At 39.1% G+C, this 17,466-nt stretch overlaps 1 protein-coding gene across 1 annotated transcript in view; it reads right to left on the bottom strand.

Annotated features, from left to right (window-relative positions):
* Positions 1–8,891, bottom strand: part of hs3st1l2 (heparan sulfate (glucosamine) 3-O-sulfotransferase 1-like 2) — a 32,257-nt gene extending 23,366 nt beyond the window's left edge. The window contains exon 1 of the mRNA XM_006797665.3: positions 8,303–8,891. The gene's annotated coding sequence lies outside the window, so the exon portion shown is untranslated. The remainder of the gene's footprint in view (positions 1–8,302) is intronic.
* Positions 8,892–17,466: the final 8,575 nt, after the last annotated feature.

Below are 17,466 nucleotides of genomic sequence, written 5' to 3'. Positions count from 1 at the left end.
TTAAGGTGAAGGAACGTATTAACCTTATTTTAGGGTGCGCTAATGCTAGAGTAGTATTAAATATATGAGCTTAAGTAGCACTACAGATATCTCTGTTGGTTCACTCAGAAGTCAATTGCTTTTAGTTGTTGTCAAGTTTCTCTTAGATGAACATGATTAAATAAATTGCACTTCATTCATAAACCCTTCGGCTAGATTCTAGTTTAGGGATTGAGGTGGGAGTTTTACTTTACTCTTATACTTCAGCATAGCAATGCATGTCAATAATATATTCATTCAGGAGGAAAGAGTGTTCCAGATGGCACAGGGGGAAACAGAAAAGAGTGTATCTGTGTCCATCTGCCTGCCACCAGGAGTTCTTGTCACCTCAGAGGCGCTCAGAGGTGTAACAACCACTTTTTGTGTGTATTTTCCTGCTCAGCTAGAGTCGCTGTGAACCTTTACCCTGACAGAGCGGCCGGCTGCCAGGCTGATGACCTCCTACCCCAAGGTTTTGCAAATACAGTTAACACTGACTCCCTAGTTGCATGGCCTCCCTCCAGCTGCAGCTCTTTAACCCTCTCAAGGCAGGTGTTGCAAATTTGCAACAGTTAAAAGCTAACAACCTGATTACCCCACATACATATTTTATGAGGTTTTTTTTTACTCAGAAGTACCACTGCAGGTATTCCTTTGTGCATTAGCAACAAAAACTTAATTTGAGCCTGAGAGGGTTAAAAACCACTCACCACACCCCGATACAAGACAGCTAAAGGAACACAGTGGTTTGTATGCTTTTAGCTAATTAACAACATGTTTCTAGCTAACCGCTTCCGTTTAGAAGGTGCATTAAGAAAATTAGCCTGCATATAATATTCAATTAAGTAAATAAAATACAGAATAACTGTAGCAGTTACAATAATCAATGATTATAATGCATTAAAACTTAAAGGGTTCATTCTTGTTGTTGCTGTGTGAACAATGCAATAAAAATGTGAATTAGCCTTCATGCTTCCAGCTGTCTTTATAATCTAAAATATCAAAATGGACTACAGAGAAATCATATTCTCAAGGCTGTATTGCTTTATTATGATTACTGAAGGACAGTTATTCAAATAATGTTCAACATTTAGCCTTTTTTAAACTGCTGAACTACCTCTTTCCATCCTATTAAGGCAATTGTTAGATTAACCTTTTTGTATTTAAGATTCAAGAATTCTAACTTTTTAAAAGTAAAGTTAAAGTAGTGACTAAATCCAAAATATGCTTTTCATGTCAGTGTTTCATCATGCTTATTTAACTTGGAGGGCTGATTTCACAATATTGTATGTATACTTTCTGGCAACCTCATAAGTTTCAAGTTGAAATCATAAACTTCTCTGATTCAGCAACAAATAAAAAATTTGGCTTCTCTTTCCTTCAAGGTCGTCTCCTTGGGCACCTCTGGACTGTTTCCAGTTATCTCCCTGGAGGTCCTGTTCTGAACACTTGCTGTAATGCATTTGTGATGTGCACTGGATCTCCTTCAGCGTGTCCAAACGCCAACCTTTCTTTTCTTTCTTTCTTTTTGGTGAACAGGGTGCAGGGTGATTAGCTAGACTGCATACATCACAGTTCAGGTGGTTTTACCAAATGTTCTTCCTCAGCACCTCGGGACATAACAGTAAGAACTTGGCATTGACGGTTTTGCCCTGCGGGACCAATTTCATGATGCATAACCCACTGAATGTAAAAAAAAAAAAAAACAAAAAGAGATGAATACCTACAATAAGCATGCGACTCATACTCTGCCTTCAGGCATACGGCGTCTTCTATTGAATACCTCTTTGTAAAATGTGATTATGAATATGTATTTCGGGTCATTTTGACATAGAAGTTGTTGTTCAATATCTGTGTTGGTTTGATTTATGATAAAATCAAAAAGCACACATGCAAGTGGTCAGAAGGAGATTTAAAAGTAGCAGTTGTTCTGTAGGATGTCCAGATGTACACAAAGATGGCTTGAAATTGAAATTTTAAATCTGGCTATGTTTTTCTTTTCTTTTTTAGTGGGTAGAGTTCTGAAATTTATGACAAACCTCCTATTACCAAGAAAAAGCTTTTCAAAGTCCATCTGTTCATGATTATTCAAGTTCATTATTCTCTTCACTAACTACACGATGTAAAATTCATAAGAATCCATATTAAACATTGCAGTGGATTACCTAGTTACAGAAAATGGGTTATTTGTTATATGTTATTGTGGATAATTGCCTACAACTAATGAAGCTTGACCTTGATAATATGGGTTTAATTATGTAAAAAAAACAAAAACATTATCCAATCCACCCCCAATAAACCATAGATCACCAATTTGATATGAACACACTCATGCTGAGCTCATATGACGGTGTTCCCTGCAGTCTTGTCTGAGATTTGTCAAGTCATATCTCGTCTCCGGAATAGAATTAGTATGTAAGAGAGGAGGAAATTCACTCGAAGAGATAAAACTCGGAGAAGAGGCGATCATGAAAATGTCACTTAAAAGTTTTGATTATGAGTGTGTAAGTTTGTAGATGTGTCTGAGGGAGTGTGTGAGCTATAAATGGGCTCATTGGCTTCCCTATTACTCCTGAGGATTGTTCAGTGGAGTGCACTGATTGTCCGATGTCACCTTTTTGTGTCGACCTGCACAAATGTTGCCACGAAACTTGTACACGCACACACGCACAGATGTATCACCTTTTTGTTCAAGCACTCAAAATCACATAATTTGGCAAATTGTTTTTCCATATAGGCACATTACTCGTGCTGACAGTATATAACTCCATTTTTATATTGTGGGGAGAGACTCACTGTGACAAAAATAATTAAATATCACGGCTTGGATAGGATAAGGTTAGGCTTGCCTGGTATCAGTTACGATTAGCTTCATGTTAAGTCTCGAGAAAATTAATGAAAGCCAAAGCAATGTCCTCTGAAGTGACAGAAGCATGACTGCATGTGTGTAGCCTGGTTTAGGGTGCTTCAGAGGACGTTTGCACTCTGCTCATAAATAAAAGCCATGTATTATTCAGGGCTGCTCCTCCAGTTAATGCCCCTTAATGTGCCCAAACAGCCATAATGTACTCTGCTAGCAAAGGTGGCAGAGACCCCCTCGCTCACACAAACACACCAGCATGAGCAATCTACCCTTTAATATCACACAACGTCTTTGTCAGTGTTACTCTCAAGCTCTTATCTCACTCTCAAAAAAATCCTAATTTTCTAAAAGATCCATTTTACTTTTCAAACAAATTGCTCCTGCTCGCACAGTCTCGCCATGTTTCCATCAAACTTTGCTTGATTCATCCCTAATTCTCACCCCTCCTCCCCTCCTAGCTACCCCTTGCTGTTTCTTTCTGTCTGTCTCTTTGTTTTATAAAAGCACAAATACAGAATACAGTTATGAAAAATCTACCTCTCTTCACAGTTGGGAGGTGCCAGCTTTCCGACAAATTTTGTCTAAGCAAACTGAGAAGCTCCAGCAGTGAAGCTTCCTAAGTACATAATCTTAATCAGATTTTAGAGGAAATTACACCAGTGTAATTTTCTCCAAACTGTTTTCTGTTTACACAGAGTTAAACAGAAAACTGTGAAGTAAAATTAAAAAAAGCCTAAAAATCCATAAAATCAGTTTAAGGTGCAGAATTTATCGCTGCTGCTTTGCTCGTCCACATTTTTATGGACGGTGTTTTATGTTCTAATCACTCTGTAATTGATTTGCCTCTTTACCATCTGTGCTTTTAATTGTTTCGGCGGTTTGTGATCCCGTTTTGTTTTGGTCTCTCTGAAGCACTGTGTGTAAAATCACTTGGGCTTTAAATTTTTCATTTGTTATTATTACTTTTTAAATTTTCTGTCCCTTTTGGGGGGAGCTGTCTTGAATTTGGTGTCTTCCATGTTGATATTGCACTGTTTCCTGAGCAGTTCTGAACAGAATCAATGGTTTTGTTTGGTCAAAGTGTTGCATGATGTTCACTTTGAGCAGCAGAAAGTTAACGTGGTAGTTCTTGACGTTGGTTTTTTATTCATTAATTGCTGTAGTTTGTCATGTACGTTAAAGCTTCTCTAAGCCGTGCAGCTGTATTGACAAACCCACAGAGAACCTACAGCCTCCTTCAAGTCTGTGGAGCTTTGTATCAACTTTACTTCACTGCTTTTGCTTTCTGGCCGAAAACTTTGCTGTTTTGATTCATTCTTGCTGTTCTCAAAACAGTGTTATCATTCACAGCAGGCAGCTGTTTTAAACAGAAACACTCCAAGCACCAAACAGTAGGCAAAATTGGTTTAAAGCAAGTAGTTTGAGAAAAAAATGGAAGACTTCAAATAAATGACAGTGCTACTTTGTAACTGTTTAGGAGCGAGGCTGTGATCCCCTCAGGTCAGGATCAGTGGTTTGTTTTAAATATTAAATATTAAAGCAGTTTCTACTTGTTTTAGACATCCGGGGGATGATTAATGGCTTATGTCAAGCTTAAAGTCAGAGTTTTTTCTGTGTCACGAAAGTAGCACTCGTGTTACCGAGCTAAATGATCATGCTAACTTATGCTAAACATATAACCTGAATGGGAGCAGGTTATGTTTGAGGTTTTGTTTTAAAATTGGCTGACAGCGCCGGCTGACAGTTGTTTTCACTGATTCTTTCATTTACAGCATGTTTGAAGTTCATTATACATTCTCTGCTGGGAAATACTTTTGTTGGTAAGCCATACCTTAAATATCGCTATACTTGAATTTAATGTGCTGCTAAGTTTCTTTTAGTCTGCTGGAAATGCTGCTAATATAACACAGAACACACATTAACAATACTTTACCAGTCATTATAATTATTTCATTTTGAACTGCTAACAAACTGATGCGATGTTGGGATATGTGCACTTTTTGATGTTTGGATGTTATATATATTATTTTGGATAAACTGTAAACTAAGCTAGCGTATTAAGCTTCAGACTACAATGTTTTTTCTATTTTTAAAAATCTTCTTCAGCACCATGTTGTACCATGGCTGTGAATGCACAATGCTTACATATATAGATTTCATTTAGCCTGTTTTGGAAAAAGAGAAGCTGCTCATTTTGTGTGTGAAATAAAGCCCTTCATACAAAAACATTATATGGCTCTCCTTCAGTAAAAGTACAACAGTGGCTTCTTCTCTGGGCCCTGCAACAGCTAGTGCACTTGTTTGTTTACACAGAAAGTAATCCGCTTGTTGCACATCGCTTTATTGCTCATAGCTGGTGCTACCGGATATACGAAGCGCTGGTCGCCTAGGTAACCTTCTAATGTATTTACCACACAGTGATATGTTACTCAAAGGTATCCTTAGTGGTTATTTTGCCTGGCTTGAAGTTGCTGACTGTCACTGACTTTCTGTGGTCTCTGGTTGCCACACTTCCTTTGTCGATGCCCCTTAAAGAGGACAGAAGTTAGAAGAACAACACAGCTAAACTCATAGAACAACTATATAGATACTTAATAGTTTTTATAGATTATGAAGCAGCTTTTTATTTTGGTGGTGGGTCAACAGGTGGAAAAGATATTAAGATGTCTGCAGTGTGTGCATCAATGCAGGAATTTTGTTTTGAGAATATAAAATGATGCTGTTCAGTTAGTCTATAGTTTGTTTTGTTTTTTACGTCTACATCAGCAGCAGCAGCAGACGTTTGTGTTCTGTTTAACATCTTAGTGATAAGTGTGTTCCATATTTATCCTTACGCTACTTGTTTATTTGTACTTTGGAATCATTTGTCACAGATTTCTAGGTTTCTGTTAGTCTGACCTTTAATGTTGGCTAAAGTTCACTCAGTGCTCAGACAATCCAGTGCATAAAATCACTCCGACTATGAACAGATGAAGTCCAGAAGTCTTTGTTTACAGTGTTCAACACTGTTACCAAATGTTACCAGAGCAGCCTTTGCTAATGTGAATGTTCCTGCGAATATTGTTATTGTTACCGAGTCGTTTAATGCGATTTCTTTGTTTACAAGACGGGGCACATTTTGGTGTAACATTAACCTCTCACATGCCACCGATTGCTCAGTTTGTTTTGTGACGTGCAAAACACACCCCCTCACTAAGCACACACACACACATAGACACACACACACGGACAAACTAGACAATGGGTTCATTCATTCATTTTCCCACTTTGTTCCTTCTTTCTTTCTCTTTTTTTTGTCTTATCTTCTTATAAACACAGTGAAGCTGAACAAACCAACACACACACACACTAACTCAATCTTTTCACAGACTCTGTGACCTGGATTCACTCTAGTTTGTCTTTTTACAGACTGTTTGACTGTTCAGATGCACCAGAGCAGGAACTATCTTTCCTGGTACCATTTAAACAAATTATTTGGGAGTGGCATGCTCCTGAACAAAAATGACTCCCTTGTTTTAGGCAGTCATGTGTTCACAGTATGCTACAGACATGCAAATAAAACGAGTTAATTGAGCACAGAAAAACACCACTAAGTGGAGGACAAAGGATATTGCACATGTCAATAAAGGTGGCTATTAGTAATCAAGTGTTTCATTTTATACGCCATAAATAAAAAGGTTTTCACGTTACATAAAGCACGGTACTACAGGAGTTAGCTGTGGTTAAAACTGTCTTATATTTGGGTACAGTTTGGTTGAGAGCACCACAGATTAACAGCTCATATGCAGTCATTTTTTTTCTTCAGCCTTTTTCTTTGATGTGAAATAACAACAAGTATAAGGAGAAGAAGCTGTTAACTACATACAAGCCAGGAGGTGGCTTAAGGGCTGACAAATGAAGCTATCGTGGCCTTTACCAAATCCTTCAATTCCTTAAATGCTCAGCTACCGTGAAAGCTAATTAAACCTGCATTGTTTCAGGTGGCCAGCAGGGCGCACCTACTGTAACTACAAAAAGAAATCTGAGTACATAAAAGTGTATGAGAAAACAACCCTTCAGCTCACTCCACTATTTAAACATAATATACAATTTGTAAATAATTGTAACCAATAATGGTAAACCAGGGTATAATTGGGGGTGGGCCTATCTTGTGGTTGATAAATAACTGCCGCTGTTAGCTTTCAGGGATTTGAGTGAGCATCACCCAGCATTTTGTCAGTCTGATCCACCCATCCCTCAAAATATTCAAGTTAAAAGCATTAAGATGCAGACAGTCATCAATATAAGACTTCAAGATGAGATTTTTACATTTATCATTTGCTAATGATAGTGCTGAAAATTGCCAGTTTACAAGTAGTGCAAAAGTGATATTGGCTTCATTTATTTGACTCATCAATTTAAATTCGATTAAAGTTGAAATATTCCTTTCCCTTTCGTTATTACAGGCATGGCTACTCCTGACTGACAGACACCAACACATGCCACTCAGACTATTAAGTAGGCATCCGTTTGGGTAACTCAGTGGACATCATGGTCATGTTTGTGATGTTGGTCGCTTTCTGGAGCATTTTAAAGGAATTATCTGATAAATAATTTGGTCTGAACTTTGATTATTTGTACTAACAGCCTGCCCTAGAAGTATGTATTCCGGTACTGGTGAGTGAAATTCAAAAATATATCATTTGTATCACATTTTGCACAAATTAGGGAACAACTCTGTAACCATGCTTGCTGCTGTTAGCTGATAAACATTTAAATATGGTCTTAAAAAAGACAGTAAAATTAGAGGCTTCAAAACTGGACTGCATCAACTTTTAACTTCTTTAACTTAAAGATATGACACTGTGTCCTTCACTGCAGAACTTAAGATACTTGAGGGTAGTTTCCGTGTTAATCTGTAACCTTAGTAAGCGCAAGTTATAAAGAGAAGTTCTTCTCTGAGACACACGACTGCTGTCAAACTCTATAGAAATAATCTCTGAGATACTGTTTTATTAGATTTCAAAACTTCCTCCTTTTACTTCCTCTAAAATTTATTCTTACTCTAAATTAGTACAGACAACATGTTTCAAACACAAAAAAATTATACCCTTGAGATCATTTATGCAGCTGTTTTTCTATAAATGCACAACATAAAAGTTCACTGCAAGAGTTTAATTCTGCAGTTTTACCACCCTTTCCTGCAGGTAAAGAACAAATAAAAAAGTCTTTCATAAAAAGATTATAAACTTAAAAACGAGACGTGAGGTCACGTGAGCCTGCTGGTACAGTTGCACAGGTGCACAGTGTGTATTTTTATTCACACTATGTGCATGTTGCACTCAACATTTTCTGTGCTGTGTATGTGAGTCAGTTTTTCAGTTTCAATATGAAAACTAGTTCTACATAAAAAGGGAAAGATTAAAAAAAAAGTGGTCTTACCTGAGTGAAGTTTTATCTAAATTTGTTCCTGTTTTTCTCTCAGGATATTTTCTCTTCTTCTTTTACTTCTTGTCTTCCTTTCTCTGGTGTTGTTTTCTTCTTTCCTTCCTTTCCTTTTTCCTTCAGCTCCGCGGCCGTCACTGAGAAGGTGTGCGTGGAGGCGTCTGAGCTCGTGTGTGCGTGCCGCGGCAAAGTGTGTCGGTGTGTGTGTGTTTCTGGAGGCTGGTAAGAGAGCGACTCTGCTTTGTGCTGCCGATCTCGGTGAGTGTGTTGCTGCAACTGACTGCGAGAGTGAGAGAGTGAGAGGGAGGGAGTGTGTGTCTGTGTGTGTGAGAGAGAGAGAGATTGAGGGAGAGAGGGAGATTAGTTCATACACAAGCACATCTCCGCCTTTAGGGAAACACCCCTCTCCTCTTTCTTGCTTCTCTTTTCTTCTTTTCTTTATTGCTTTCACATCAGGTCTGCTCTTTCATCTGATTACGCTGAAGGGCTCATGATGGAGCAAAACATTTCCAGTCCTCCTCTTCCATCTCCCTCCTTTCAGCACCCATTCGACCGGAGCAGATCCTCCTGCTTGATTCTGGGTTTTTAACCTTCTCTTTTGTTGTCCTCCCTCCTCATATCCCCCCCCCCCCCCCCTTTCAGTTTGCCGTTGCGAGTCCCCCGAATCATAAATAAGTTACAGAGCAGACACGAAACAGCACAAAAGCAACAAAACAACTCAAATATCTCTTTGTGAGCTTCTGTATTTTGTTTGACTTCATATCACTGAAAATATTTAATGGTTTAGCATTTGCCATCTATTTTCTGCCTTTGAATATACAAAGGCATTTAATTGAATAGCGAAGCAGTAGGTGGAAAGAGAAAGGAAGCTTTTCAAATCATTCCAGGGACATGCTGCTTAGTAGTTGCTGTCGAGAGCGACTAACAGAGCAAATCTAAAGTTTTTTGGTTAATGTTGTGATGTTGAGTCAGAGAATCAGCCGTTAAACAATAACACAGTTGCAAACAGTTAAATATTAATACAAAAAATTCATTCCTTTTAAACCTTATTTCCATAAAACAAGTGCAAAAATCCATTATTGTATTAAAATGTGTCTGGCTGCTATCAAAAGGAAATAACTTGTTTTTGTATCCTTTTGTTTGGAGAAGACAATGTTCAGCTTTGTTCCCTTGAAAAATCACTCAATTACAGAGAAAATGGACTTCATGAAAAGTAGATTTTCTTCAAACATGTTGTCCAAATCAATACCTGAACATGTTGCAATAACACAGAGGAAATGTCTGAATGAACACTGACAGGTAATTGAAAGGGACAGGCATCACTTTAACCTTGAGAAGACCCCCACTCAGTTTTGCCTAAGCCCATCACAGCGATTACAGAATTTAGTTCTAGCCTCCTAATCTGCAGATCCACATTAAACTGCTCCTCAGGAGGTTGAACAGAGGGGGGTGTTTTTGTAGCTGAGTATTAATACGAAGCTCTATCGCCTGAGTTTTCCGAGTCGGCTCATTTCAACACTTTTATTTTGGTTAGAATTAAACAATGATCATAAGGTGAAGACGTGGATTTTTTTATTTAATTTGAGGGCGTTCACATTTGCTTATTGGGAATGTAACCGGTTTTGTGCACTAAAGATACAAACAGCCGTGAGCTTTACTGTTCACGAAATATGGATGTAAACAAAGTCAAATATGCTGAAAGCTAAAAAACAAAGAGTACTTTAAAATCTTGAAAAAGATTTTAAAGTACTCTTTGCCCTAATGAATTATTCCATGTGTATAAGCAATTGCCAACACATTCATTCTCAGCCCAGGCTGCCAAATGCTGCTGTTCATTCAGATCATACTGGCATCTCAGAGATACGGACAGCGTGCCCTTCAGTGTTGTTGCCTTGAGGGTGCTGCATTATTGGACAAGGAGAAAAACCAGTCTTCTGTTGAGGAGAGAGACACGGACATGAGGAGGTTGATGGAATAATTCTTTGAACACCAAATATGTAGCTAAGTTTTAGCACAGAGTGATTACATGCAAGGTTATTGAAAAAAGACAATATAACAGGGGCAAATCTGCAGCCATGCATGTTAAACACACTTCAGCATAAGTGAACTAACCTGAGATTCTCCCAGAGACTAGATTATCCTGATGTTACTCACAGCAATTCATCAGAAACAGATGATGAACGTATTGATAAGGGCAGCTAGAGCTGTTTAGTTCAACTTCACTGTTAAAGACAGAAAAGCAAAAAAGAGGTGTACTTGAAGAAAAATGGGCAAAAACTTTGAGCACTGTTCTAAAAAAATGTAGGTACACTTTTGAATCAAAGTATTCCAGGATACGGGCAGTTTCTTTAGGAGAGCCGGATAATGCTGCAGGGGGTCTTCAACCCATCAGCAGTGCTGGTATCTGCTTCTTTGTGCAAGCAGGAAAAGGATGAGCACTGCCAGAGCCCTACAAAATGACCTACAGCAGGCCACTGTTGTGAATGTGTCTGACCAAACAATTAGACAAATTAGAAACAGACTTTATGAAAATACCCTGAAGACCCAGTGTCCTGTAGTTGGCCCTGTACTCACTTTGCAGCACTACGGAGCCCGACTGGCATTAAACATATAATACAAGTATTGGCAGGTCCACCAAGTTGACCCTGAGAACATGTTACAGACATGAAAGTGTCTGTAGAAGCCATGAAGGACGTTGTGCTGCCTTTAACATCATTCAGCACGACCGGTTTGTTGGTGGGTTAGTGACGGTTTGGTGATGCATATCTATGGAGGGACACACAGATGCTGACTGCCACTAGGTATCAGGATGAAATCCTTGGACCCACTGTGAAACCTCACACTGGTGCAGTGGGTCCTGAGTTCCTCCTGTGCTTGACAATGTCCAGAGTCATGTGGTGAGATTAATCAAGGAGTTCCTGGAGGATTGACTGCCCCCCCCACACTTGCCTGACTTAAATCCAATAGAACACATCTGGGACATTATGTTTTTGTCCAGCTGCAAGGTTGCACCTCAGGCTGTCCAGGAGCTCAGTGATGGCCTGATCCTGAGCTAGGAGACCCCCGTCGATACCACTCGTTGTCTCATTAGGAGCATGTTGTCTGCATACATACAAGCACTCGGGAGCCAAACAAACCATCGAACACCACGCTGAATTGCTGCAGTGAAATTTTGATTAAATATCCTGCTGTGTCATTTTTCCTTTTGATTCTCTTTTGGAAGCTTTGCCTCTTTGCTTTGTTTCCTTTTTTGTTTACTTGTTGATTTGCTTTTTTTGTTCAGTTCTCATCTGACCAAAGTTTTGATGAGCTCGTGAGATTCACTACTCCTTTTAAAGCAATGATCAGCTTTGATTAAAACCCCGACACAGTACTAACTTAAGAAGTCTTCACCCAAACTGTGCTCAAGGTCAAGGTCACTTTTCCATTTTAACACCACAACCTGCAGAGGTTTTGAAAATTTACATGCAAAAACTAATAAAGAAGGTGCAAAAAAACCCCATCAAACAATTAATTGTGACAGACCAAGAGCCAGATGAGCAACTGATTTGATTTAAGCACCCAAAGGAAATACTTTTCACTTGAGTTAAAATACGCCAGTTCATAAAATCAAAATTATGCTCACACATCAGCTTTAATCGTGACACCAGAGAGTCTTTTTCAGTCTCCTATATGTGACGAGTCCAGATTGACATACCTGTCTCACTTGGCGAATTGTTGAGAGACGCCCGCAGCTAAACAGTTATAGCAAAACAACAGAATGTGATGCACTGGGAACACAACACAATTAATGTTCATACTACATTTTTTTTACATCAACATAACAAAGAAACATTCATATCAGACAAATCTGTTACTGTGTGATCCCACAATACCTGCTTTAGATTCTAAAGAATTCTTAACTTGTAAATGGTTAAGTGTGTTGTGATTATCTATATGTTTTTCATCAGTCTTCCAATCCATTATTCAATACTTCAAGACTTCCTAACTGTGTTTATGGTGCTCAGTCCCAACCCCCTTGGTTCCAATAAATATTTAAAAAATAGGTCACAAATACGGAGTTGTCTTTTCTTCCAACAGGCTAAATAATTCCCTGCATTTTATATCAAAAGCTTTTCAAAGAAGAAGAAATGATACATTTTAAAGGAATGTTTTCAGCAGTGGATCAATGTTCACTTGGTTCTCCAGTGACTGCTGTGTAAAATGAGGGAAAAAGATAAATAAAAAAATGTGTGTATCTTTTATGATGAAGGAGAGTGTCACCAGTACAACAGGCTAGTTCACTGAGAAATATGGAGATATATGAAGCTTTTTGTATTTATTCTAAATAACAACATATAGTATTGTGCAAATATCTTGAGACCCTGTTATTTCTTTAAATTCTGCCAGGAAATTGGCAAACAGGTGCGGCAATATAATAAAACATGTCTACACATGCATGGAAATACAGTATATGAGGCAAACAGAATTTGTACAGTTCGAACAATAGTTGGTGTGACCACCTTTCTTCAACACAGCCCAAACTTTCTTAGTGTTATATTGTCTTTAAATAGTCTTCAGGGACAGTTCTCCGGTCTTCATGAAGAACATTAGAAGTTCTTGTTTGGATGTTGGCCTTTTGTCCATTCTCTGTCAAAATGATCCAAGACTGCTTCAATAATGTTGAGCTCTGTGGAGGCCAATCCATGACTAATAGCTTCCCATTGAATTTTTTTTGTATCCAGCTATGCTTTTACTAGCAGTGTGTTTGAGATCATTGTTACACTGAAAATGACTGTTGCCAATCAGATGCTTTCCAGATGGTGTTTCATGGTGGATCAAAATCAAATGGTACTTTTTTCCATGTTCATAATTGCATCAATTTTAACAAATCTCCTACCCAACCCAAAACACGACAGAGCCTCTACCATAATTTACAGATGGCTGTAGACATTCACACTTGATCTTATCTATACATAATGACAATGATTTGAACCAAAATTTTACATTTTAGAGCAGGGGTGTCGAACTCGAGGCCTCAAGGGCCGGTGTCCTGCAGGTTTACATATCACCCTGGGTCAATACACCTGAATCAAATGATTAGTTCATTACCAGGCCTCTGGAGAACTTCAAGACATATTGAGGAGGTAATTTAGCCATTTGTGTTGGATCAAGGACACATCTAAAACCCCCATGACACCGGCCCTTAAGGCCTGGAGTTGGACACCCCTGCCATAAGACCTATTACCACTGATTTTCAGTCTGGTTCTTGTCTAATTTGGCGTACTTTAAGCTTTTCTCCACATTTTTCTTACTGAAGAATGGCTTCTTGACAGGCATCCTTTCACAGAGCCCAGTGAAAGGTTGGCGTATTCTAAATGTATATCAAACATAACACTGTAATGTGTTATGATTGAACTTTTTAATAGATTCAACTAAAGAAATGGGGGTAAAAATTTAAATTGTCTCTATAAAGATACATTTTCAAAATGGTTCTTTGCAAAGCCACCTGGTATGTACAATCACAACACTGGTTGATTGCCTTTTTTATGCTTGACGGATTCGTAGGTCAGTGGCCAAAACAAACAAACAAACGAACCAACGAACCAACGAACCAACCATCCATCCATCCATCCATCCGAAAATGGTTAGGTACAAAAACTGGGCAGAAAATGAGTGAAAAATTGGACAACGTCTGAAGGAAAACTTTGAAAGACGTTCAGAAAGCCAAGACAACAAAAAATATTGGGAAATAATTCAGGGCGACTCAAGACCTTTGCACAGAACTGTACCAATTCCGGATTTATCTATGAAGAATGCAATCTTTTTAAACTGATGTTTTAAACATCGCAGTGTGAACTGAGGTAAGAGATACGAAATGTTCCTTTTCAATATTTAACCAATACCGTGATCTTTTCTTAGCCAAGATTTTTCTCTAAAGTTGTCCCAGGTGTCAGGACTCTTTCTTTCTGCAGTGTAACAAGGTCACTCTATGACTTATTTAGCAAAGTAAATATATAAATGTGTTTTGTTGCTCTTGCAGATACTTTTGGCAGAGTTAGAAACATTTGCTCCAAATTTAAAGAAAATACTTACCTAGAGGACGGTTTTAAAAATGCATTTCTCGTGCATTTCTAAACCACACATGCTATTTGTTCATAGCATGTTTGAGTTTGAAAATTTCAAAAACTCTTCGGGAAACTTGATGGAAATTGTAATGCCGCCTCGTTTCTCCACTCCCACTCCGTGCTTTACCTCGACTCATGCCAAGAGAAAGGTGCGTATTCCTCACTGTCATCTAATCAATGTTAAATGAACTGAGAACCTCGGTTTAAGATAAAGTAAGCAAATCGATATTTATTGATAGAACATTCACTAAGTGCATTAAAGCAAATACACAGTATGCAAAATGAGAGTTAAAGGCAAAAGAGTAAAAGGAAGAAAATGAAATTAAAACTAAAAGTAATCTCCATGAAAAATATTTAAATTTGTAACATTTTTGTGCAGTTTTTGTGCATAAATCTTTATCTTTAGAGAGAATAAATTTTCTGACTCTTTGAAGAAGAAGTGAGCGTTAGAGGGGTGACTGGTATCAGGTAACAGGGGGATTAACTGCAGGTGACAACAGTCCCTGGGCACAAAAGCAAAATGGTGTTTTGCCCCCTCCTGAAAAATGGAAGAGGGTGTTTGTCTACAGTGAACATCTGCATAGGATCCTAAATGATAAACCAAATGCAGTAGAGGAGGTTTCCTGTTTGTGTGCATGTGGGTGTGGTCGACCTGAATACATTTTGGTGGTCCCTCTTTCACACTTTCCTCCTCGAGCGCAACAGAAACACTATTTCACGCCGATAAGTTTACAGTCTTCTCCGTCCTTTCACATCAACCTGCCATCTCACGTGACTTTATTTTCCATTTCAGTCTCGTGCTTCGCAAACGACATCATGATTTATTCAACAAATCTGTTACCTTCTCGTGATTTCCCTTTATGAAACTTTTCGAACTCAGGTATAAGGTTTCAAATCAGACGTCTTGGGGTACAGCTCCAAAACAATGGGAAGCATGTCACCAGTACTTACGGGCTGTGTATTTACGTGTGTGTCAGTGTGTGTACAATATGTTGGCAGCATGTGGGGGTGGGAGATGACTGAATTAGAAGGAGCCTCTCGGAACAAAGCTGCTTCACCAGCTGAAATGTGGAGCGTATGGGCGTCTCTTATCACCACGTTACTGTCGAGGGCGCTGAAGAGGGTTTTCTAAACAAAAAGCTGACCCCCTGTTGAGCTTCTCTGCGGGCGCGCACTTGCGAGCCATCTTCCTCTCCCTCCGAGACCCCTGGGAGACACTCAACCAGCCCTCCTCCCGCTCTGCCTCCTCCCTTGTTAGTTCCATCACCCCCACCCTCTCCCCAGTCTCTCCTCATATTTCCCTCCCTCCAAGGCTTGATTTAACTATCGCTCTGATCGTTTTCTTCTACACTATTTCCCCGTCTTTTATGTCTTCCCTTTGTGCTCACTTCTTGGTTTCTTTCCAGTCCCTTGTTGTCGCTCGACCTCCCCGCCGACCCCAACCTGTAATCTCCCTCCACTTATCTTTCGCCTCAAATGTCTTCTTTTTACAACTTCTCTGAAAACGCTACCTTTTCTTTCCAATTTTCCCCTTTTTATTCCATCTTTTTTTCCCTCTCCTACCAAGCAGCAAAGTGATTTGGCACTCACTCCGGCCTGTGAGAACACCCAGGGGGTTTGTTGCTCTATGAGGCGACATCTCTGAATAAATAAGCATGGGTAATTTGCACCAAACCTGCAGCCCCTTATTTTTTTTTTTTTACTCCTTCTTTTCACCCTACCAGTTTAGAGCGAGGAGATAAAGACACAATAAAATAGTGGGAGATACTCACAGAGACTCATTATATGGTTGTCAGCAAAGTTTTCTCACAGGGCTTTGTGACGCCCCACTCCGCTCCGTCTGTTTCTTTTCAGGTCAAATTATCTATATTACATTCCAATTTCCAAAGGCTGAGTATTTGGATAAAACCGTTCTCATTTAAGGAAGTAATGAACTGCCAGTTTTAGCTGAACTGAGGCAGATTATCAAGAAGAAATAGCAAATATTGTCTTACAGCACTAACTGCTATTAGCGCTGTACCACCTCAAACACTCAGCCAATGAGACACTGATGAGGATTAAGGAGTTTATGAGCAATTTGCCTCCGAGAAGCGAGGCTTTATGCAATTAATGGTTATAATGTGTCAGTCCTGGAGCTTGTAGCACTAATCTATTTTCACTCTGCAACACACGCACCAAAACACACGCACGCACGCTTGAATTCACAGCTCGGTGAACGAAGTATGTAAGGGGCAGGTCAACTGTGAACATCAGGTATTAATAATGCAGGACAGGAAGCTGCCCCTCCGACAACAAAGCTATGCACTCTGACTCTGCGTCTCTGCTCCCCATCCCACCCCTGCCAGCTACATAACCCAACACAGACAGAAAGGCAGGAGAGAAAGATCTGCCAAATGGTAGATTTGGCAGATTTTGGCTGCTCTCACGGCGTTTGGAGCCTTTCAGTGAAGTTTATGGCAACTTTTGTAAAATTTGGACAACAAAACAATGGTGAGGTGTAAAAAATAGGAAAAAAATCATCAGTGATGAAAAGTGTGTAACAAATTACCCATTTTCTATCTAAGTTCAACTCTTAAGATCTTTAGAGTGTCTTGTTTGTGAGAATTTAATCGCAGCCAGAACTACAATAACTTTTCCCTCAATTAAAGCATAGCAGAATAAGATCAAAGCCTGTTTTTAAACCCATTCATTTCTTGGTTTTGGGTTTCTGGTCGTCAGCGTTGCAGTTTCGTGTCGCTCTCACTGCATTCCTTGTGTTGTTTTTGGCTGCATACTTTAGTGTTCAGCAGGCGGATCAACAAACCAGGATAAACAAAGGAGGCCTCAGAAATATTTCACAGTTCAAGGAACTGTTGGACATAGTACACCCTTTTGTCTTTGTCTGAGCTTGAGGAATGGTAGATCTTTATGTTTTGTAGGGGGGGGGGGGGGGGGGGGGGGGGGGGGTTTGGCTTGCACTATGGACTACTTGTGGTGCTTGACAGGTTTTGTAATAAACTATTTCAAAATTTAAAAAATTATTTTTAGTCATTTATTTATTTAAATAATGAAAAA

The sequence above is a fragment of the Neolamprologus brichardi genome, chromosome 12 (assembly GCF_056152115.1).
Source record: "Neolamprologus brichardi isolate AB-2024 chromosome 12, ASM5615211v1, whole genome shotgun sequence".
NCBI lineage: Eukaryota > Metazoa > Chordata > Actinopteri > Cichliformes > Cichlidae > Neolamprologus > Neolamprologus brichardi.
The sequence above is the reverse complement of the archived record's forward strand: the minus strand, read 5'-3'. Positions and strand labels throughout refer to the sequence as shown.